Genomic DNA, 9,891 nt, shown 5'->3' on the forward strand with positions numbered 1-9,891 from the left:
TCCTTTCAGGTCCCGCCCCTCCACGTGCGATGTTAGGCCTTCAAGTTTCAAGTTTATTTGAAATATTCAATAAATGACTTGCAACTCAGCTCAAAAACACACAAAGTAATATAAATATATTTCATATCACAGAAAGAGTTCCGAGAGTATAGATACTAACCCGTCCTCAAACTTTTCGACCTATTCAGGCTTTCTCCACATGCCGAGACCGGCCCTGCATGATTATTTGCTGAATGTGAGCCTTAAATCTCTCGCGTTATTAATTTTCGAAAAAAAAAAAAAACGTCCATCCCGTAGCATTTTTATTATTTTAGACGTGGTAGCTCTTCGTAACTGTCCACGACGTCGTCAAAGTATGTCGTAGCTAAACGCGGCATCAATACATCAATCACAAAAAAAGAGGTATTCGCTCAGGAGGTCTTGAATTAGCGACTACAGGAAGGAGTAAATCCTACCGAGAAATATAGCAGGACCTCGAACATAGAAATCCATGGCTTGCCGTTTAAATACGAAGAAAACCTGTTTGAGGCCCTCAACTTTTGGACTCAGAAACTTGAACATCGCAAGCCTAGTAAATGATAAGTCATGGCAGTTCACCATCTTCCGAGCAGAAAGACAGCCGCTCCGACGATCATGGTGAGGCTCTCATCAGTAGTTGTTTGAAAACGTTAGTTCGCGGCGTTTGGCAAGCTTCAGGAGCTTATCTTGTCAAAATGTTCCGGAGCGCTAGGCCAGTGAATATGCGACGGAGATAAACCGGTAATTTTGACTAGTAAGGGCCACCGGAAAGAAAAGAGGCTCTAAAAATTGTTTTATGGTGTACCGTGCTGGCCCTGAGACAATAGAAGACGGAATGACTTGGTCGCCTTGGCGACGACGACGCTAAGGATGCTGAGAAAGGAAAGGCCATCGAGCCTGAAGTAGTGTGCTATACATCTTTGATAATTCCACCCGTAACATTGTTTGGCGCAGGTGAAATACTCAATCCCGCGCCACAACCAGCATCTCCGCAGTGGCCACCATCTGGGTACCGCCATCATGTCTACAGACACCAACTCTTCTATGGCCGCCGCATCAGAAGTGGCCATAACGTAACTTTGGCATCTGGGAACCTTCTGCTGGACCCGATGCTGTTTATGTGGACAAATGGCTGGCCCTTTATGAGTGAATCAGCAAGCACAACAGGTAGGTTGCAACGCTCATTACCGCAATCTCATCTTTTATTTGACCCGCGCCGGGAAGGTCTAATTTGAGACTCACGAAAACGAGCTGGCTTCTTGGGACATGTGCAAGCAAAAGCGCCCCTAACCTGTTCTGCCAAGTGATCGGACGCCAACTTGCCGCCAAGAAAGATCTCGCATCCAGCGCCCAAACTTCATCCGAGTGCCATATCACGTACATTCAGGACGTCCTGTCTCTGTGCTGGAGAGTCGACCAAGCCATGGCTGACGATCATTAATTGGGCCCGTACTGAAGCGTACTGCCGAGGCTGTCTTCAACCTCCTCTTGTGCAAGGTCTGCTTTACTGTGGTCGATTCTGCTCTTCAGGTGTGTGAGCGTTTCTAGCAGACGAAACAAAAGCGCACATGTCACCGTTTTGACTGGCTGCTCAACACGGCTTCTACCTCGCCACATAATGACCTACCTACTCTCCACCTCCTTCATAACCAAGATGACTCGCATCGTCCGCCAAGAGCTCGTGACCATGACTCCCGCTGTCTCTCCAGCGCAGTTGCTGGGCAACACTCAGGCGACCATTACCCTCATTTACGATATTGTGGACTCTGTGGACTTCAACTCAGCCCCTCGTGGGATCACTGCTTCCTCCCACAACACCAGCTTCTTGCCTCGATAATAATAATAATAATAATAATAATAATAATAATAATAATAATAATAATAATAATAATAATAATAATAATAATAATAATAATAATAATAATAATAATAATAATAATAATAATAATAATAATAATAATAATAATAATAAATTTTTTCTTCCAAGATGGCGCCCAGTAAGGACGCATGTGCGCTGTGCTCTCGCCCGTTTTTTGGCAAGCAGCAGTTTTTACGATGTGCCGACTGTGCGAAACGTGTTCACACGAAGTGCGTCACTTAGGCGGATGACGAGCTGCAACTCCTGAAGTCCGGCTCTCGGCCATTCGTGTGTAATCTGTGTGCGTCGTCGTCGTCTGACTGTGTTAGGCTTAGCGACGGTGGTGTGCCGGCGGCTACGTTCCTTTTTCCCGTCGCCCCGCTCCTGCCCAGCCACCCGACCGGTTTTCCCCCTTCAACCGCGACCGGCGAACATGGCGGTGAGTTTGCCTCGCTACGGGCTCTCCTCCTCGACGCGCTTGAGGGAATCTCTTTTCTGAGCGATGAGGTTGCCCAGCTACGAGAGAAGAACGAGCGCCTTCGTGGAGAGAACTCGCGGGCTTTCGTACAACAAGCTGAGGTCATTGCCTCTCTACGTGCCGATGTTCGCGGCCTACGCCAGGAGCTTCTGCGGTGCGCTGCTTCGCAGTGTGAGCGTCCTTTCGTCGAGCGTCCTCTCGTTGTCTCCGTGGGCAATCCTACCCGTGAGGAGCAGCCGTCTGTGGACTACTCCGCCGCTCTTCATCGAGGGATGACTCCCGGCGATATTACCTGTTCATCTTCTTCCTCTGCTCCTCCGTGCGGTTAACTCACCCAGTGCGATGTAGAAGCACCGAAGTCGAGCCATTACTGGCGCATCGAGCTCATCTGTCCTGAACGTTGCCATTTACCAAAAGAAGCGTCCGAAGGCTATTTTCGTCTCTGAACTCAGTCCCGATAAAACATCGGCAGACCTTACCAACAATCTAAAATCAGTGAATATTACCCCCATTTCCTGCCGGCAGCTGAAAACAAGGTACGACTCCTACTCGTCCTTCCATATTGAAGTTAATGAAGAATCCTACAGTAAGCTTGTTGAGCCTTCGATGTGGCCGATGGGTTGCGATGGGTTGCGTATACAAGGACTTTCGTGGGAAGCTTTACGACGATATGCTTCATCCCTCAGAACTGACGCAAAATTGCAATGGCCCCTAATTTGGACATCTATTATCAAAACGCCCGAGGTCTTCGGACTAAGGGATCTGATTTTTTTTCTAGCGTCTTGTCCTCTTGTTATACTGCTGTTGTGGTTACCGAAACCTGGCTGTCAAGTGATATTCCTTCCAATGATTTCTTTCCAAATAATTACTCTGTTTTTCGTAGCGACCGCCCTGAAACAGGTCCCAAACCAAGAGGAGGTGGAGTGCTCATTGCTATTGACAGTTTTGTGAAGTGTGTTCGACGTTCCGATCTGGAAACTGTTGAAGAATGTGTGTGGCTCGAGCTCACTTTAAATCGACATGAAAAACTTTTACTCGCAGCTTTCTACATTCCTCCGAATATTCCTCCTCCAGCCTATGATGATGTTCTGCTCTCAATCGAACATGTTATAACCCGTCATAACAAACACAAACTTCTTATTTTAGGCGATTTTAATACTCCTGGTATCAACTGGAACTCATTTATTTCTTCTCACATCAATCACTACATATTAAGTAAGTGTAACGCACTACTTGATTTTATAGCCTTTAACTCTGCAGCAACACAATTTCATTGAAAACTGCTGTGGTAATATTCTTGACATCTGTCTATCGAATTTTGAGTGTTCGAGTCTCGAGTTCAGACATACCGCTGACTCGCTGTGACAAATTTCACCCTCCACTTCTAGTAACTACTGCTGTCTCTGCCTCACCTTTTACTAATTCAGATCGGGTGAGGAATTCGCCCAGTTTCGCGTATGCACTGGTGATTATGTCGGTCTTTTCAATTTCTTCTCTTCCGTCGACTGGTCCCTTTTAAATGACATTACTGATTCAGATGGACAAGTCAGTCGCTTTACAGAAATAGTTCTTGATGGTATGCGTCGGTACATACCTTTGCATACTCCTATGCGCAGGAAGTTCCCTTCCTGGTTTTCAAGGGAACTAATAACGGCGTTAAAACTCAAGGAACGGGCCCATCGTAAAGCGAAACGCCCTGGGTTTCACAATTGTGCAGATGAGTTTCGCCGCGTGCGTTCTCTTTGCAAATGCTTATACAAGCGGAACTACGACTCCTATCTTGAGTATTTAGAGAGGAGTGCCTCAAATCGTCCTAGTCAGTTCTGGCGTTACGTTCGCAAGCGTTCCATTAAATCAAATTTAAGTATCAGCTTAGTTGACTCTCAGGGTTCGGAAATTCGGGATGTTGCCGACAGTTTTGCCCAACATTTTTCCTCCGTTTACAAACATCCACATTGTGATTCCGTTTGCCTCCCATCTGGTGCACTATCTAATTCCATTCTCTTTGACGAGGAGTTGATAACTGAGAGTCTTAAGCGTCTGAGACCATCTTTGTCTCCTGGACCTGAAGGCATTTCAGCCGCCGTAATAAAAGCCTTCAGTTATATCTTTGTACCAGTACTGACCTCCATATTTAATAACTGTTTAAAAAATGCTGCCTTTCCTCGCGTGTGGAAAATGGCACGCGCGTTTCCTGTCTTCAAGTCTGGAAACAAATCTGGCGTTTCCAATTATCGTCCGATTTCTCTTCTATGTGCAACCTCTAAGCATTTCGAATTAGCTTTGCACAACGTACTTTCCTTCCATCTCAAACATATCATAGTACCGAATCAACATGGCTTCATGTCGGGTCGCTCTACTTCTACCAACCTAGTCACGTTTATAACGTATGCCTCTGCAGCAGTCCTTCAGAGGGGTCAGGTTGACACTGTGTACTGTGATATGAGCAAAGCTTTCGACGTTGTTACCCACACTACTTCTTGAAAAACTTCTACTATCTGGCGTTGAAGTCTCACTCGTAGCCCTCCTACGCAACTATCTCCTTGATCGCTTCTGCTTTGTCAGTGACAATGGACAGACTTTTTTCGTTTACCCTGCAACGAGTGGAGTTCCTCAAGGTTCAGTACTAGGCCCGCTTCTCTTCTCCGTTTTTATTAATGATGTTTCCTCGGCGATAAAGAACTCCTCGTTTCTTTCTTCTTTATGCTGATGATATAAAAATATTCAAGGTAATACATTCTTTTCAAGATTGCTTGTTGTTGCAATCGGACATATCTGCTTTTTCTGATTGGTGTGCGAAGAATCGACGTACCCTCAATTCTTCCAAAACTAGGGTTGTGTCCTTTACTCGTAAAACACATAGCTTTCTCTACCATTATTCTGTGAATTCTGTGTTGTTGGACAGGGTTGATGAAATTAATGACCTTGGTGTACTTTTTGACCGCACCCTCAGCTTCTCCTCTCACACTAAACGCATTGCTCAGCGGGCTATGCGCACACTCGGATTCGTTTGCAGACTTTCGAGAGAGTTCCATACTCCACTTCCGTTCCTAAAACTGTACCTGCCCATATGCTTGCCGATATTGGAGTATGCGTCGGTTGTTTGGAATGGCACTTGCAAATCGAACTTGGACAAGGTTGACAGAGTACAAAAAAAATTTTTTTACGGATATTTCATTATCGCTTTCCTTGCGCAACTTCCCCCTCTCGCTCCACCAGGAGCGCCCAACTGAATCTTCCTTCTCTTCACTGCCGTCGTATCAGACTTGATATCATATTTCTGTACAAACTCCTTCATTGCCACATTATGTGCCCTCAGCTCTTAGAGTACATCCTACTGCGCGTTCCGCGAAAGAGCATGAGGGAATTCAGACCATTTCAGGTTTCTCCTCTTCATTCCCACTCCCCTCTCGACAGGATGCAGTGGTTATTTAACTCTTTTTGTCCTCACCTTGACATCTTCCAAAGCTCGCTCTGTTCATTTACATTGGATGTTCGTAACGTTGTATTCTAAATAGTACTTTATCACATATAACTCCCACTTTCTAGCCTTAATATTGTATTTACTTCACTTTTCTTTTTCTCCTGTTCAATGCTGTCTGTATCTTTAACTAATTTTTATCCGTTTCTTACTTATATTTCAACTTTAAAATTTAGATTCGAATCTTACTGTCCCTTGTTCAATTCTACTTCTTTATTGTATTATTCTGTATTTCTAGCCTGTGTTTTAAGTACCATGCACTTGTTGCGCCTGGAATGGTTGTTTATTTTATGTATATTTCTATATTACTATAATCAATGTCAGTTATTTGTTGTTCTTTTTTTTTTCTCTTCTATCTACCGTTCTCTTTTTTTTTTTCTTTCCTGATGTGCTCAAAAATTCTCTCACTGTGTGTATAAGTGATGCTACTCATTGATTGCTTACTTTCCGTGATACCTTTCGTCTCAGTTTCATTTCATGTATTATTTATTTTTTCTTTTGTGTTCTCTCTGTGTGTGTAAACATGCTTGTGCATTTTCATTTTTGTTTCTTTTTTTTTATTTGTGCTCCAGCACGAAGACCACATGGTTGTTCCTGCGCACATTAAATAAAGATTGATTGACTGAATAATAATAATCAGCCTGACTATAACCACTGCAGGGCGAATGCTGCTCCCATATTTCTCCACTTAACCCGATTCTGTGCTAGCTGCATCCACTTGACCCCTGCGAACTTCTTAACCTCATCAGCCCACCTAAATTTCTGCCACCCCCTGCTACGCTTTCCTTCCCTTGGAATCCAGTTTGTTACCCTAAGCGACCAACGGTTATCCTCTCTTTACACTACATGTCCTGCCCATGCCCATTTCTTCCTCTTGATTTTCACTAGAATGTCATTAATTCGAGTTTAATTATCTGACCCACACTGCACACTTCCTATATTTTAACGTTACACCTATTATTTTCCATTCCACAGCTCTCTGCGTTGTCCCCAACTTAAGAACTTTTTTAATTAGCCACAACGCTTCCGCCTCATAGGTGAGTATAGGTAACATGGAACTGATATATTTTTTTCTTGGGTGATACCGGTAAGCTTTTAGTTATCAGCTGCCAAATGCGCTCCATCTCAATCTTATATTATCATGGTCGGGATCTGCAGCTACTACCTGTCCTAAGTAAACATATATTCGCCTACCACTTCCAGTGCTTTGCTTAATTTGAGCGTTGACGGGTGCGACGGGTATTCCTTGTTCGATGACCGCCGAGCACGATTGTTGCTATTGCCGCCACCGAATCGCTTAGTTCTTTTGCAGGTGCAAGTCAGCCCAATAAAGCGTTTATGCAGTGCACTCCCAAACCTCTTCATTTGTGTCATCGGCTTTGTCACCACCACATGACAATATTGATTTATAGGCCTACCTGTCTGCTTTTCCTGTCTAGGTCATTAGCCATGCTTTGTAATTCATCCCCTGAGTTACTGAGGTATTCTACATCAACCCTAATCTCTAACTTCTCCCATTCCAAGTCTTTGAGTACTTCCAATAAGCAAGCTGTGAATAGTACTGGGGAGATCGGGTCTCCTTGCCTAATACCTTTCTTTACAAAACTTTGATTCCTTTTTTTTATGTAAAACTATGGTTGATGTGCATCCACTATAGATGTTTTCCAGTATACTTTCACATGCGGCTCATCTACACTTTGATTTCGCAATGCCTGCATGACTGCCAAGGTGGACACTGCGTCAAATGCTTTTTTCGTTATCAATGAATGCTATGTATAAGAGCTGGTTATAATCGGAACATTTTTCTGTCACTTGGTTGAGGGTATGGATATGATCGATAGTAGAGTACCCTTTCCGAAAATATGCTTGATCCTTTGGTTGAAGGAAGTCTAAGGCGGTCCTGATTCTATTAGCGATTACCTTAGTAAATGCCTTGGACATAACAGACAGTAAGCTGATTGGTCTGTAGCTGTTGAAGTCCTTAGCGTCCCCTTCCTTGTGAATTATGTTAATGTTTGCGTTATTCCATGACTCCGGCACCGTCGGTGTCACGAGACATTACGTATACAGGGTGGCTAGTTTTTCTAGAACGATATCCCTCCCGTTCTTCAACAAATCTGTAGTTACATGATCCTCCTCAGCTGATTTCTCCTTTTTCATAGCTTTTAAGGCTTTCTTAAACTCGTCTTTTGTCACTGGAGGAATATTTGACTGCTCCTGGCTACTGCCAATCTCATTATTCTCCTGAATACTTCGGCTACTGCATAGATCAGTATAGAACTCCTCGGCTACATTAACTATCTTGTCCATATTAGTGATGATGACATTGCCCGCTTTGTCCCTTAGCGCATAGATATGATTTTTGTCTACGCCTAATTTCGGCTTCATCGCTTTAAAGCTACCCCTGTTCTTTAGAGCATACTCGTTTTTGTTCATGTTATACTTCCTTATGTCGGACACTTTGCACCTATTGATCGCCTTTGATTGTTCTGCTAGTTCTATCCTGTCTGTTGGGTTGGAGGCTTTCATACTTTGGCATTTCTTAATCAAATCTTTCCCCTGCTCAGATAATTTACCGGTATCCTCTCTAACTAATCTACGACCTACTTCTACCGCACACCCAGTAATGATATCTCTGAGGATATTTTTCATCGCTTCACACTAAGATCCTATTCCTCGGTTACAGCTTATCTATTCTGTATCGAGATCCTGAATTCTTCTAACTTCCCTCTCATCGCTAATTTGTTTTTCATCTCCCCATTAGAACTTTTAGGACTTTTACATGTCTACTTCCGGTTCTTTGGTTTGCTGAAAAAGGTATTTATAATTTTTAAGTTATGGCATTCTAAAACCTCCACCAATGCCCCCCTCTGCTATTCCAAGAGCCAATGCCGCAGTCACCCCCTGCCTTAGCACTCAAGTCACCCATCAGTGAATATACTGTGGTTTTTACTTTCCCCATCACCGATTCTACATCTTCGTAGAAACTTTTGACTGCTTGTCATCATGACTACATGTAGTCCCTTGCCTCAATACCTGTACCGAAACCCTACTGAATGGCGTACCCCTGACAATCGCCCCATCTGCTTCACTTGTTCGCGTGTTGGCCATATCTCCCGTCCCTGTTTCAACCGTTGGTATTCGTCTCAAGAAAGTAATGGCGCCAGCCCTCTCGTTCACTGTCCGTGTCGCCAGTGGCAGTCCGGCTGCCGTACTTGACATGTGTACTGCTCGAGTAACCATTGCTTGGTCGTCGCATCATCACACACCAGTGTTCACCGTCCCCCACGAATGCCTTCATGACGCGATCCTTGGCCTAGGCTTGTTAACCGTCAATTCAACCGTTATTGACTGCTCTACCGGCCTTCTTCGCTTGGACCATCCCCTCTACTCTGAAGATCTCACCAGTCCACCTCGCCTTCGCTCATTAGAAGTTTTCCGCCTCCCTCCGGAAGCTGCCGTTTACATTCCTATGTGCCTTTTCCACCCGTGCCCGATGGCGACTACACCGCGCGCCCCATTGCAGATATCGTCCTGCAGCCTCAAGTCAGACTCCCTCACCTCATCGTGCCCCACAATCACATCACTCTTGCGGTCCTTAATTTCAGTTTGTCGACCCAAGTTCTCTCCAGCGGAATTTCTCTTGCGGAACTGTCCCCGCCGACCTGCTGCGAAATTTCAGCTCTAACTCCCGACGCTCCCTATGCCGCACCTGCCTCTCCTATATTATCCCTTTCCCATTCTGATCCTGTTTACGGCATGATTACAAACGATCTGGAACCCGTTTCTGCCAAGGAACTCTACAATATTTTGCTTTTTTTATAGCGACATTTTTAGTTCGGCACCCGACCTATATGCCAACCTATATATAACCCATCGCATTGACACCAACGACGATAGTCCTATTCACAAGAGACCGTATCGTATTTCTCATTTTGAGCGCCAGATGATTCAACGAGAAGTCGACAAGTGCTGGCCAACGACATTATTGAGCCTTAGATTAGTCCCTGGGCGTCCCCTGTGCCATGCTAGTGAAGAAAAAAGATCAGAGCTAGC

This window comes from Amblyomma maculatum, chromosome 1 (genome assembly GCF_055883805.1).
Source record: "Amblyomma maculatum isolate TAMU_Amacu chromosome 1, ASM5588380v1, whole genome shotgun sequence".
NCBI classification, from domain to species: Eukaryota; Metazoa; Arthropoda; class Arachnida; order Ixodida; family Ixodidae; genus Amblyomma; species Amblyomma maculatum.